Source organism: Delphinus delphis, chromosome 1 (genome assembly GCF_949987515.2).
Source record: "Delphinus delphis chromosome 1, mDelDel1.2, whole genome shotgun sequence".
In the NCBI taxonomy this organism is placed as follows: domain Eukaryota; kingdom Metazoa; phylum Chordata; class Mammalia; order Artiodactyla; family Delphinidae; genus Delphinus; species Delphinus delphis.
This window is the reverse complement of record NC_082683.1, coordinates 109,268,752-109,283,997: the sequence shown is the minus strand read 5'-3', so window position 1 is coordinate 109,283,997 and position 15,246 is coordinate 109,268,752. Positions and strand designations below refer to the sequence as shown.

General features: G+C 43.2%; 1 long non-coding RNA gene across 1 annotated transcript; it reads right to left on the bottom strand.

The window, feature by feature from the left end:
- Positions 1–2,742: 2,742 nt before the first annotated feature.
- Positions 2,743–13,467, bottom strand: LOC132437017 (uncharacterized). Its single transcript, XR_009521947.1, has 3 exons — positions 13,408–13,467; positions 3,192–3,256; positions 2,743–3,083 (listed from the first exon to the last, which is right to left on the bottom strand). It is a non-coding gene; the product is annotated as an uncharacterized lncRNA (long non-coding RNA).
- Positions 13,468–15,246: the final 1,779 nt, after the last annotated feature.

Sequence of the window (15,246 nt, the reverse complement as noted above, 5' to 3'; positions counted from 1 at the left end):
CTTAACCCCAAGCGTCTGGCACCTATTACATGAAGCCAGATCTCAGACCTCAGAATGCCCCAAAGCAGCACAGCACAGAGCTTTCCCTGGGATCAGCGGGTGGGAACATCTTCCCCAGGTTCCCACCAAAAAGTTTAGGCGCTGAGTAGAATGCAACCAATGCAGGGCTCCAACTGTACTCTCACTTCGGCCCAGAGGGATGCCCTTGCCAGACCAGGGAGATGGGAGCAATGCAGTTAAGCACTTAACCAGAAGACGAAGCCAACCTCTCTACAGTTTGTCCCCTGCAGAAGAAGGGAGTGCCGAGCAACACACAAGCCTGGGGAACTCCAGAACAGGCGCACAGAAGGCAGGACCCCTATTGACAATTCAAATGAGATGCAGTGATGTTTACAATAGCCAAGACATGGAAGCAACCTAAATGTCCATCGACAGAAGAATGGATAAAGAAGGTGTGGTACCTATATACCATGGAATATTACTCAGCCATTAAAAAGAATGAAAGAATGCCATTTGCAGCAACATGGATGGACCTAGAGATTGTCACACTGAGTGAAGTAAGTCAGACAGAGAAAGAGAAATATCGTATGATATCGCTTACATGTGGAATGTAAAAAAAAATGATACAGATGAACTTATTTACAAAACAGAAACAGATTCACAGACTTAGAGAATGAACTTATGGTTACCGGGGTCGGGGGGGAGGGAGAGGGGCGACGGATAGTTAGTTAGGGAATTTTGGATTGACATGTACATGCCGCTATATTTAAAATGGATAACCAATAAGGACCTACTGTATAGCACAGGGAATTCTGCTCAATATTCTGTAACAACCTAATTGGGGAAAGAATTTGGAAAAGAATAGATACATGTATATATATAACTGAATCACTTTGTTGTACACCAGAAACTAACACAACGTTGTTAATCAACTATACTCCAATATAAAATAAAAAGTTTAAAAAATATTCACCTATTAAACAAAACAAAACAAAAACAAGTGAGATGCAAACACAGGGCAAAGTCTTCTTTTTTCATGTGTTCCCCAGCCTTGTTTGGCCTCCCTGCAACAGCTTCCAGAGAAGTGAATAAAACACCAAAGAGGGAGGAAAGCTTGATTTATTTCTCACTCTCAGCCTCTCTCTCCCAAAGGCAGAGTCCACTGATCAAAACCTGAGGGTCTGGAACCTGGGCAGACCCCAGGAAGTAGAAGCCCAAGTGCCTGCTCCTACTAATAATGACCACAGCAGGCTATGGTAGCACTGACAATGTTGGCTTCCATCGCAGGACACACTTTACAGGCTGGATCTGTTCCTGCTCTTTTCTCTGATTGCTGTCCCACCACACTGCCTTAAGTCTTAGCCATCCCTCAAAACCCTGTGCAAATGCGTGATCTGTGAAGCTCTCTCAGAGCCACCTACCACCAGCCTGAATTAAACAATATTTTCCCCATATTTCTATAATACACTGCTCATACTTCTTTTACAACACTCATCTCAATTTCTCTTTCATTGGTATTTCATATGACTGTCTTTGATTATGTTCCCGACAAGGCTATAAATGCCTGGCAGAGAGGGACTTTTTACCCATGTCTGCATACTCCACGATTTTAGCCCTATGTTCTAGGCATTTGATAAATGTCCATTAAATTGAATTACAATTTTCAAAGCATTACAAAGCACCATGCAGACAACTAGGTTCATAAGTTCAAAGCATATGGAGAAAATAGGAGTGATCATATGGGTGGGGCTTATCTGGGAAGACTTCCTGGAGGAAGTGTGGCTGGAGGAGGCTGTGCATGGTGGGGCTGAGAATCATGACCAAAGCCTGGCTGTTAATTTAATGTCTGGGAGGCAAAGGCCAGCCTTCTCTCCTTCCTTACCCACCTTTTTCTCCATCCCAGGATAGAATAGTGGCAGTATAGTACTGTGGTTAGAAATGCAGACTCTCAAGACAGACTGCCTGGATGTATATCCTAGCCTAGTCACTTAATAGCTGTGTGACCTTGGGCTAGTCACCTCACCCATCTGGTCTCAGTTTCTTCCTCCCTGTAAAGTAGGGGTAAAGTAGTATCTAACTCACTGGATTATGTGATGATTTAATGAGTTAATTTATGTAAAACTCTTACAAGGTGCCAACAGCTAATTTCAATGTTTTATATAGGTTAACTCATTTAATCTTCACACAGCCCAATGAGGTCAATACTATTATTATCCTTATTTTACAGGTGAGGAAACTGAGACTCAGAGAGCGTGAGGTGGGGAGACTATTAGCATATCCTACCCCAAAATGTCAAACCTTCTACAAACATGACAAACTTGGACCTGTTTACCCCGAACCATACAACTCTTCCCCTGAAGAACCAGAACCAAAATCATAGCTCAAAATAATAATAACTTTGGGGCTTCCCTAGTGGCACACTGGTTAAGAATCCACCTGTCAATGCAGGGGACACGGGTTCGTTCGATCCCTGGCCCGGGAAGATCCCACATGCCGCGGAGCAACTAAGCCCGTGCGTCACAACTACTGAGCCCGCGTGCCACAACTACTGAGCCCACGTTCCTAGAGCCCGTGCTCCGCAGCAAGAGAAGCCATCACAAAGAGAAGCCCATGCACCGCAACGAAGATTAGCCCCGGCTCGCCACAACTAGAGAAAGCTCGCGCACAGCAATGAAGACCCAACACAGCCAAAAATAATAATAATAACTTTGCCTTTATTATAATTCATAACCATCTGCTAAACACCTTCGCATTTGAAGCTCACTACACCCCTATGTAAGAGCCAGCACCACCGCTGCTTTTCAGATGAATGCTGAGGTCCGGAGGGGAGGTAGGACTTGGAGAAGCAGACAGCGTGGCTCCAGGTCAGAGAGCCTCCACTAGGCCCGACCAGCCTCCAGCCCACAGGCTGGGCCGCAGGGCATCAGGCAGGGGTCAGCAGCCCCACACCCTCCTCTTCCTCATGCCCTGAACAGCTCGTCCTCCGGATGAATCCACATGGTCTCTGCCCAGAGCCCACCTTGGCTGCTCATACCATCAAGAAGGTGAGTGAATTTACAAAAAACCAACTGAGGCTCCAGGGTCTAGAGATGACAGAAAACGAAAACCATCACCAAACAATAGCGAAAGAAGTGTTTAGAAGTAATTTTCAAAATAAAAGAGTTTGAATATACAACAAAGTCATGACTTACAAGGATTTTTAATGAAGCATGTCTACTTCTAATCTGATGAGCATCGATCATTAAATTTTTATAAACTGTGAGAAACAAACAAACAAAATAAAAGAGTTTGGTTTGGAAGACTATAGTTTTCATCTCTAAAAAACTGGACAAAAGAATTGAACCAAAACGCTATACATAAATTACAAATGGCCAATAAAATATTCTCCTCATAATCAATGAAAAGAATTCAAAACACAGCACTGAGACACCACCAATTAAAGTGGGAACTTTTAAAAATAATAGATATAGGGGTGGGGGGCAGTTGCAGAGGCTGAACGTTCATGGGAGTATAAATTGAACCACCTTTTGAGAGAGCAGTTTGGTCTGTGGTATGTAAGGGCCTTAACGTTATTGATGTTCTTTGACCTCACAGTTTCGTTTCTAGATATTTATTAAGAAAAGTGTATAAAATAGTCACAAAAATAGGTTTAAGAGAATTCATGTGGTGTGTTTTACAAAAGAAAAAGAAAGAGGCAACCCAGAAAGCTAAAGAGGGGAATGATTAAATAAGTAATATCACCTCCATCCAGTAGAATCCTTTGCTACCACTAAATATGACGTGGAAAAGTTGAAGATTATTTAATGACCTTAAAGAAGTTAATTGTGAAAAGCAGGTAAAAAATAAACAGTATACTGTATACTGTATATAGACTAATCCTCATATTGTAGAAAAGTGTATGTATACAGGGACACTATAATGAAGTGATTAAAAGCCCAGATCCTGAGCCAGAGTGCTTGGGTCTCAGTCTGAAACTGCCCTTAAATGCTGTGTGACCTTGGGCAAGGCAATTAACTGCTCTGTTCCTTGTTTAACTCATTTGTTATAGAAATAATAATGGTACCTTTCTCACTGATGCTGGAAGGACTGAATGAGTTAATAACTGGAACACAGTAAGTGGACCTCCATCAGGTGAATGGCTGGATGGATGCCCTTAACCTCCAAATCAAAAACTGAACTCTGCTCCTCTGGTCATGATATGGGTCCCTGTGGGAGAAAGCACTGTCCAGGGGATATGAGTGACTAGTCTTTTCAACATTCATGTTTCTTGTTATAAATCAATCAACTGAAATCGTGAAGGTCAGTCCTAGTCTCTGGGCTTGGCAGATGTGAGTCTGCCACTCAAGAAGGCACTCCTCCCAGATTCAGAGCCTGGGGACCTGTGTATGTGTCCTAGCCCCTGTGAACCAGGTCATTTGTTAAGGTAACAAGGCTGCTCCCTCCCTAACATGCCTCTCCTTCTCTCAGGACTTACTGGCCTTCCTCAGTCGCTTAAAGTTTCCACATAGATGCTTCTTTCAAACAATGTGCATGTTATCTTAGAGCCATGAGGGAAAACTTGTGGAATATACACAGGGGCTTGATGGGAATGGAGTTTATTTTTTCACATTCCCTGAGATGGACTCTATTCTCTTTGAAGGATGGAAGACTCAGCCTTCCACATCATATCAAACAAATTAAAAGGCACCTACAGACCACTTACGTATAATTTTTACTAATTTGGGGGAAAGTTTTAATAATTTTGTTTTTGAAATTATTTATATATAAGTAATACATTTACCTGATTTTAGTTATGATTTCTTTGCAATTACAGTTTGTATTCTTGAGAAAAACTCTATTAAAAATTGCTTAACAGGGCTTCCCTGGTGGCGCAGTTGTTGAGAGTCCGCCTGCCGATGCAGGGGACATGGGTTCGTGCCCCGGTCCAGGAAGATCCCACATGCCGTGGAGCGGCTGGGTCCATGAGCCATGGCCGCTGGGCCTGCGTGTCCGGAGCCTGTGCTCCGCAACGGGAGAGGCCACAACAGTGAGAGGCCCGCGAACCGCAAAAAAAAAAAAAAAAAAAAAAAATTGCTTAACAAGTAAGAATTTCTTATGATTACTAAATTTAACAATGCACAAATTTCATGAAGCTTTATTTCTAGATCTATAAACATTTACAGAATTTAATTTTGCACATTTTGTATTTTGGAGCAGACATACATATATCACATATAGGATGACATCTATTTATTTTTGACTCAAACATCTTGTTGGCCTTTGCAAAGCTCAGAAGCCCCAGTGATATGGTTTGTCGCATGTAAAGTATCCTGTCCCCCTGAGTTGAGTACGCAGGGCTGAAGCCCCATTCCAAATGCCCCACAAACCTTTTCCACCAGGTACTTTCCCTTCACGTAGAAAGGAGGTGTACTGCACTGCTGCCCCCTGGTGGTACTGAAGACTGACGTCTCTAAAGGAGCTTCTGCAGGACATTTGCTTATGCTGGAAAGGGAGATGGTATCAGAAACCCGGACAGGCTCAGTAGTGTGGCACCGGGCACAGCAGCATCTGGAGGAATTGACCCTGAAATCTCAGCAGTGACCCACCCCAGGCTTCTCTGAGCTGCAGGGATGATAGTGGGCGTGTATATGTGTGTCTGTTTGTCGGGGCGTGCCCTTCACAGAGCTGCTCCCACTGACAAATGGGCTCCCAGCATCTGGTTTGGGGCAGGCGCTGCCTCATCGCTCTGTAGAGCTAGACCTCTTGCCAGGGCTGTGGCTACACTGGGCAGGGACGGCCCTATGCGTGCCTGATTATCCCACCTGGGGAAAGTGCAGTTCTGGAGCAGCCCATGCGGAGAGGCAGGAAGGTAAACGTCCCTTGGCTCTCCCGCCTCAAGGCAGAAGACAGCTGTCTGTGCACTTCTCCTGGGGCCCCTGAGACCAAGGCTGCAGCCCACCCTTGTCCTAGCCACTCACAGGACCACTCTGGACTCATCTCCCAGGGCTGATTAGGCCACTCGGCTGTGTGTGGAGTGTTCTCAGTGCTCCCCATTTTACACAAGCTACAGGCAATAGATGGTGGTTCCCTTCTCCACATCTCCAGGAAGTGGGCAAAGTTTGGGTGGAGCAGGAACATCCTATTCTTATGTATTTCCATTTAGCAAAGAGAAAAAAACTATGGAAAAAAAAAGCCAAATGGCTTTGCCTCTATTGTTGCCTGAATGGTGAGAGGCCTGCGGATCCATAAGGCTAGTGATTGTGGAGGGACTGAGGAGAAGGACTGGGACCCGTTGAAAGAGACACGGCTAAACTCTCAAGGCAGCACCACTTCCTATCCATCAGGGCTGAAAGGGGCTCCTGAACCTCCTCTTACAGCACTAAATAGATGACCAGGGGATGAGGCTCCCCATTCCCTGGTGCCACCAGGGTAGCTGAGGCAGTTTTGAGGCCCATGGCTCTGGCTGAAATGTGGAGGAATAGTTGTCCTAGTTTATCTGGGGATTCTCCAGAAGAGAGCTGACATCACAAAGATAAAATGAACCCAGCTCTAATAGGAATGCTTGTTGGGGTCCTGGAGGCCGTTACAATAATGCATGCCATTGGAAGCCTGCACCTTCTCTTGGAAAAAAAAGTAAGACCCATTATGGTAATGAGACAGCCTGGTGCCGTTCCAGACCCAGAGTTCTGCTTGGGCTTTGTGTCATCCCTTACTGAGCAGGTAGGAACTCCGTCAATGCATGTTTTTAAATATCTTAAATAAGAAAAAAAAAATCTTTTTTTTTTTTTTTTGGCAGAGCTGTGCAGCTTGTGGCATCTTAGTTCCCTGACCAGGGGTTGAACCCAGGCCCTCAGTGGTGAAAGGGTGGAGTCCTAACCACTGGACCGCTGGAATTCCCAAATCCTTTTTTATTATTATTTTATTTATTTATTTATTTTTTGCGGTACGCGGGCCTCTCACTGTTGTGGCCTCTCCCGTTGCGGAGCACAGGCTCCGGATGCGCAGGCTCAGCGGCCATGGCTCACGGGCCCAGCCGCTCCGCGGCATGTGGGATCTTCCCGGACCGGGGCGCGAACTCGTGTCCCCTGCATCGGCAGGCGGACTCTCAACCACTGCGCCACCAGGGAAGCCCGCAAATCCTTTTTCAAATTTAGAAAATTTCGTTTCAAACCATTATATGTTTATCATAGAGAAATCATGAAAGACACAGCAAAGAGGTGAATACAAAAAACACCAACAATAAATCCCTTCCACACCCTCCTCTTTATGCAAATTACCATGTAAATAGCTATATGAAAATGTACATTTATTATTACATGTGCAGATGACTATGGAAATTATATTTGTAAATTATACATCTATATGTAAAACATATAAAAGTTATAATTCTATGAAAGTTACATTTATACATATATGCACATACGCATTATACAAGGATATATGATTGCAGGATAGCTTCCATGGACTTTTCCCAGCGATTTAGAGCATCCCACGTGAGTAGTGTTTGGTGATTGAGATGAGTGCTAAAGAGCCAGGTTGCCAGGGTTCAGACCTCAGCTGTGCACCTTATGAGAGGTGTGTGCTTGATCAAGGTACCTGTGTTAGTTATCTCACCCGTAAAGTGGAGAAAGAATGGTATCTCCTCATAGTAGTTGTGAGGATAGATAAATCCATACATAAAAAACTACATGTATGCTTGGCACACGGCATGGTAAGCACTCAACAATGTTAAGAACGGAATAAAGCATTCTTTAAGGCCAGCTATTTATAAAGCAAAGGATGTTTGAAGAAGGAGGAGAAGCTGCAAATGGTCCTAATCTGCTTGACCTTGATCCAGTATAGAAGATTCTCACGGGTTGGGCTTTCTTCCTACGAGGATAATTATGGCTTTTAGCAGTTGCTCCGGACCAAGCCTCAACTGTGGAGATTTCCATCTCCAAGAAAACCTAAGGATCAGGGCTGAATGTCACAGCATTACTCCAAATGTACCCATGTAACACCAACCCTCCCCCCATCTCTCTCAAGCCCCTATCCAGTCTACCAGGGTAAAATCAGTTTCTCACTGGTCCATCTCTCTCCCTCTCAGGATTACTAGGCTGTTACCTAAGAAGTGGGTAGGGAGTGGATCTCTAATTGGCTTATTTTTTCACAAGACTCAGGAAGCGGACCAGAGGATGTGTGTGGTTGGGGAAGGCATAGTCAACCATTAGGGCCTCAACTTTTGCATCTGACTTCGAGAGGCACGTTTAACAAACTAGAACAAGCTGGGCCACAGTGACCAGAAAAATCAATCTTTTGTTTTATGAGACCTACTCACCATTTGGGTTCTGCTTTTTTCTTCCAAGGGAAAGTCACCATCCACAGAGGAAAAATTCCCTTACACAGGCTGAAATCTACCTTGTGTTTTACTCCTAATCCCAAACATAAATAATCACAAATAATAAAGGTGGGACGCTATGCTACATGCTGACTTGTATATTACTATAAATTTACTGAGTGCCAATTTTATGCTCGGCATATTATAAAATGAACCAGACCTTGTCTCTCTGTCAAGGAACTAACGTGCAATTAGTAGGTATAATGGAAAATATATTGAAATAACCAAAGAACCTTAGCTCAGAGAGCAAAAGCCCATGCTGTCGCCTTTGGGCCCCTCCTAAACTAACCTTAGCTTTGGTATGATTCCAGGTGGCTCCATTACAGTCATCGTCAATCCTGAAAATGGCTCTTTGGGCCTCATTCTCTGGTGCAGAGAAAGATGTTTTGTAAAGACGTTTTGTAACTCTGCTCACAAAGACTGCAACACCCTCCCCACCAAAAGACACTCTCTGTTATTTCATCAGGGATCTTTTCCACTGCCTACCACTCACAGCACGCACATAGTCACCCTTATAAAACAGAGGACTAAAATCCACTTCTATTTTCCATGACACACCAGCCAGGAACTCACTGCTCTAACTACCATCTATTTTGTGATAAGATCAGTAGCCATATGTATTGTTGAAGTGTTTGTATTTTGAAAGGGTGTTGTAATATTTAATTGCACCTCCTTTCCCACAAACAGTGAAAGATTAAGTCATGCCTTAACATAACATAGGGTATTATTTATCCCCACTTAAGCAGTAATGCAGTAATCTGAGGTAAACCACAGATTTATGACTTTTCCACCCATGACCTGATCTCACTTAGCTGGTGCTGGCCATCTGCCTCCCCCTTAGAGTTTTGCCAGCAGAATAAGCTGCTGATTACTCTGCTCTCCACCCTTACATAAACACCTCACCTAGGAGGATGTGGGGCCTGCAGGTGGCTCTGCTGTGTTTTGTGGGATCTGTTGAAATAAATCAGATTATCTAGTTCAGTAGCATGTCACAAGTGCCAAACCCACACACCTCCATAGGGGAATATGACCGTCCACCAAATGGAGGCACCTTTCATCCCCTTATACAGAAGGACAGCCCTTACCTCTCCCTGGATCTAGGAACTAACAATAAAATTTGCCTATGCTTTTCATTTTGACCTTGCAACCTTGCCCATCTTCTTTGTCTCTCCTATCTCTCAGGGTTCTGATCTTCTCCTGAGAGCATCGTGGTGCAGTGGAAAGAGGCCACTGCCAGTCCCCAGAGTCAGAGTGTCAGATAGACATTGGCTGAGTCCTGGCTCTACCGCCTACCATCTGCATAACTTTAGAACCCAGGTTCTTTCTGAGCTTCAGTTTCCTCACTGGAAAATGAGGATCATCATATATATCTCCCTTACAGAGTTGTTGGGAGATCAACACCATACGTAAAGCACATAGAGATGCTTAACAAACTCTCCCCTCTCCCATCTGCACTTATCCCTACCACCTCACCAATCTACCTCCTGCTTTCTCATACAAGAAAATGCCAGTTTCTGTTCTTTTCCTCTAATAATACTTCCCAGATCTTCTTTCTAATCTGTATACCCACAACCTTAGCCAGGTAAGTTTCTTGCGAAGCCAAGACCAGAAATGTGTTATTGGTGGGTCAGTTACCTGGGAGGCCAGGTTGCAGAAAGAATGAATTATTTTTAATAAACATCAGAGTAAAGTGGGCAAAACATTATTGAAGGTTATAAAATTGGAGAAATTTTATGAAAAAAAATTTATGAATATGGATCAAAAGCTTTTAAAATGTTCATAGCTTTTTTTTTTTTTTTTTTTTTTTGCGGTACGCGGGCCTCTCACTGCTGCGGCCTCTCCCGTTGCGGAGCACAGGATCTGGACGCGCAGGCTCAGCGGCCATGGCTCACGGGCCCAGCCGCTCCGCGGCACGTGGGATCTTCCCGGACCGGGGCACGAACCCGTGTCCCCTGCATCGGCAGGCGAACCCTCAACCACTGCGCCACCAGGGAAGCCCCATAAAATGTTCATAGCTTTTGATAATGATTTTACCTCTAGGAATTTATCATATTAAGGAAATAAACAGATATATTCAAATATTTATGTATAGAATGTTCATTATAGTAATAGTGAAAAATTAGAAATAATCAAAATATCTAAGAATCGGATTACAAGGTAATGGAGTAAATACTAGGCAGACATTAAAAATCAGGTTTTAAAGAGTTTATAATGACATTGGAAAATGCTCACAATTTGATATAAAATTATGAGTATATTATCAATTTTTAAAATATATAAAACACTGTATTACCACGTGAACCAGCAATTCCACTTCTGGGTGTATACCCAAAAGGAGTGAAAGCAGGGACTCAGAACATATTTGTAAACTCATGCTCATAGCAGCATTATTCACGATAGCCAAAAGGTGGAATTAGTTCAAGTATCCATCAGTGGATGAATGGATAAACAAAACATGGTCTGTACACATACAGTGGAATTTTATTCAATCAAAGGAAGGAAATTCTGACACATGGTACAACACGAATGAATCTTAAGGACATGATGGTGGGTGAAACAGGACAGTCACAAAAGGACAAATAGCATATGATTCCACTTATATGAGGTACCTGGAGTAGTCAGACTTAGAGACAGAAAAAAAAAATGGTGGGTGCCAGGGACTGGGGGGAGGGGGGAATGGGGAGTTAGTGTTTAATGGGTCTAGAGTTTCAGTTTGGGAAGATGAAAAATTTCTGGAGATGGATAGTGGGGATGGTTGCATAACAGTGAGAATGTACTAAATACCAAAGAACTGGACACTTAAAAATGGTTAAAATGGTAAATTGTATTTATTTTATTATAATAGAAAAATTATATATACATACGTATACATTTATACAATACATGTACACACAGACACACGCATATATAAATGAAACACTAAAAAGCTATAAGTGTTTCCCTGGTGGCGCACTTGTTAAGAATCCGCCTGCCAGTTCAGGGGAAACAGGTTCGAGCCCTGGTCCGGGAAGATCCCACATGCCGCGGAACAAATAAGCCCGTGCACCACAACTACTGAGCCTGTGCTCTAGAGCCTGCGAGCCACAACCACTGAAGCCCGCGTGCCTAATTGCCGTGCTCCGCAACAAGAGAAGCCACTGCAATGAGAACCCCGCACACTGCAATGAAGAGTAGCCCCCACTCACCTCAACTAGAGAAGCCCACGCGCAGCAACGAAGACCCAACTCAGCCTAATTAATTAATTAATTTCAAAAGCCAACATGCCCATTTAAAACAAAAGCTATAAGCCAGATGTCAGCAGTAAGTTGTGAAGTCTGAATTGTGAAATTATAAGAGATTTTTACTTTCTTCTTTGTATTTTCTTGCATTTTACAATTTTTCTATCATGAACACGTATTACTTTTTTCAGGGAAAAATAAGTGTGTTTCTTTAAACCCATTGGAGTTTCCTTGAACGGCCTCCTTGCTTTGGCCAGGGAGGGGGAATGTCCTACAGGCAGATGCACGTGCTCCACAGCAGGAATTTCTCCTCTCCAGGCCTGTGCTCTGCCTTTACAAGGGGGTTTCAGGCTAGCAGACCTCATAAACAGCCTCTCGCCCACACAAGAAATTGTTGGAGACGACTTATGAGGTCTCTTTGAATCTTGTAGGTGAATTTATGGCCGTTTCATGAAGGATTCCTCCCTTTGGCCCCAGAAACTATGTTGGGACTGTCCTGCCTGACTTAACAGCCAAGAGTCATGTCAAGGCTGCGTGTGGCAGCAGCACAGTGCAGTGAGAAAAGTGCCACACAGGAGTCAGCCATGGAATTCTGCAGTGTGACCATCGGCCAGACCCTCCCCCTCTCTGGCCCTTTCTTCCTTCAGTGATAAGATGAGGGGATCAGGCAAACCACGACCCCCTTCCTCAAACCAAGCTCAGGCCTTGCTTGCCCCAGGGAGCCTTCGCTGATGAACTCCTCCAGCCTCTTAGGGGCACTTCAGCAGTCACGGCTTCAGATGCTCCTCTATAAAGCGGCGGTCGAGATTTGCCTGTATGTTCTTGAGTGGTTTTCATGTGATTAAGGTAGATAGCTAGTGGGAAGCAGCCGCATAGCACAGGGAGATCAGCCCGGTGCTTTGTGACCGCCTGGAGGGGTGGGATAGGGAGGGTGGGAGGGAGGGAGATGCAAGAGGGAAGAGATATGGGAACATATGTATATGTATAACTGATTCACTTTGTTATAAAGCAGAAACTAACACACCATTGTAAAGCAATTATACCCCAATAAAGATGTTTAAAAAAAAAGACAATAAATAAATAACAATGCCTAGGAGTCAGGGTCACAAAGTCTTCCAGTCCCACCTGCCCTTCCATTCCCAGCAGGGAATCTCATTCATTTGCAATTAAATGGGCCTCAGGCAACTCACAAACAGACCCTGCATGTACTGAGCACTTCCTCTGCCCTATTTAGAAGCCACCATTGGTTCCCCTTTGCCCTTAAAACAAATTCCAAATGAGGACTTTATTCTGATAGTCAGAAGGCCCCATCTGGTCTGCTTTCTGTCTTCCTTTGCCAGACTCAACTTTTGCTTTATCCCTGCTCTGCCCCCCCTTGGTATCCTTACCTTCTGGCTATAGCAAGCTTCCAGAAATTCCCTAACATACCATGCCCTGTAAAGCAGGGGCCTTTTCATACGTTGGTCCTTCTTCCTCCAGCTAGTGAATGTGACACCCTTCAAGACCCAACTTGCATAATAACAGCAAACATTACCAGTCCCTTACGGTGTGACTAATAATGTTCTAAGTGCCTTACCTGTAATAACTCATTTTTTTTTTGCACATAGCCAAATTCTGAGCAGGTTTTTCTTCTACTGCCTCGCTTTTCTAGTTTCCTGCCTATTTTCTTAACATAGTTCTTTACCCTTCCAGTTGATTCTATAAACCACTAGATAGCCTTCCTATGAAATGCTATTCTGCCAAAGGGAGCCAGAGTTGATGACTGCTGCTTAAAACCCATCATCTTATCTTATAAGGTATTTAGCTAGCTGAGTGTCACTGAATTCCAGGTACCTGTGCTGGTGTAGAGGGAATACAAGGCCTCAATTCTGCTCATGAGGAGCTCACATCTGTATGAAAAAAAAAGATAAACAGCAATGTGAGGTAGTTAAAGGTACAATGTGAATACCTATGAAAGTATAACTTAACTCTATGGGAACTCACATGGGGAGTCTGAGAGGGCTTCACAGAGGAGGTGACATCCAAAGAAGCAACGCAGCATCAGTGGCCAGAGTGGGCTCTGAAGCTGGACGACTTGGGTTCACATCCCGCTTCTGCCACACTTTGGATATGTAAGCTTGGGCAAGTTGCTCAGTGTATTTGGTCCTCAGTTTCCTCATCCATAAGTGAGTGACAATAAGAATATCTACTTAGTAATCATCTCTGCAGCCAGCACAGTCTGCAGGATCTGTCTATGGAACGTACTCCCAGGACTGATGCCAGCACCATCTGCTTTCTCACCAATCTTACATTGCTGTGAAAAACCATCTGTCTCAAGCCCAAGCCTCAACTCCAGTCACTAATTTATTACTTAGGCTTTTCCCCTAAGTAATGGGGCGGCTGGAAGGGTCATTCTTTTAGTCTTGGACCTAAAATGTGGCTCAGCCTCTCTTTGCTGTTTCCAACTTGACATGCACTTTAAAAGGTTAGGCTAACATTATTTTAGGCTTAGCTTTCTTATTCACTGAAGAAAAGTCTCTTCATTATGAGTCCAGAATCCACTCTTCTGAGCCTATTCTGAATTGTTCTCTCCAAAGCCACAAAAATACTATGCGTTAGCCTTCTAGATTCCCCTAAAAACATCCTCCCTAAACTAAGGAGCCTGGTATAGTAAAAACTCCTAGTCTTCTAGAGTCAGAGAGACCTGGGTTAAATTCACAGATCCTCTAGTTGTGAGACTTCAGTCAAGTCACTAAACCTTCCAAGTCTTTAATATCTATTTCATAGGGTTATTACAATGCCCCAATAAAGAAGATATGTAATAAAATTGTTTGAGTCTCTTCTTTTAATTTGTTCTTATTATGTTCTTTATTCCCATTTTGAAATATCTTCTGATGGTCCCATCCCCAGCCATTCTTACTGCTGCCTGTTGTCCCAATTTCTCTACTTTCAACTTTTTCTACTAAAAGTCCTATCTCCCAAGAGTCATACTTCTGAGTTTCTGGTGCTACTTCCTTGGAGCTGCTTGGCATAAAAGCCATGTTCATTGTTCATTCTATTTTAGCTCAATAAAAGTGTTTTCATTCCCAATTTAAATGTACATCGTAATTATTCTATTGAATATTATGCTGAAAAGATATGTCATTGAACTTCCACATGGCATTTGGCAAGACCTCTTACACTATCTTTGGGACAAGTTAGAGGAATCTTGAATATACGGATGATTATATTTTGCCAAAACTAAAGGTGATGACTAATGAAATAGAATCTTTATTAAGAAAGCATATAGTATGATGCCAGCAGCCTATCCACAGCTTATTCTAGTTAACATTTTTATTAATCACTTGAATGCTGATTTCTAAAACAGACCAATTGAATTTACAGATGACAGAAAGCTGGGAAGGTTAATAAACACTTTCAAGTAAGAAATGGTTTTCAAAAAAATATATATATCTTAGCAGGTTGTATTGATGCTGAATAAAACAAGACGTTTAAAGGGGGCAAATGTAAAACTCTTTCTTTGACTCCAATATACCAGCAGCACAAGTGCAGGATAAGATTGGTTTAGCAGTAGTCACTCTCCCACAGTCAAATCAGTATGATTTCATATTGTTATATAATTGTCCCCCTAATCAATATAATCTTAGGATGCTTAGACATCTAATAAGGGAGGTAGTGGTCTTCCTTTATCTT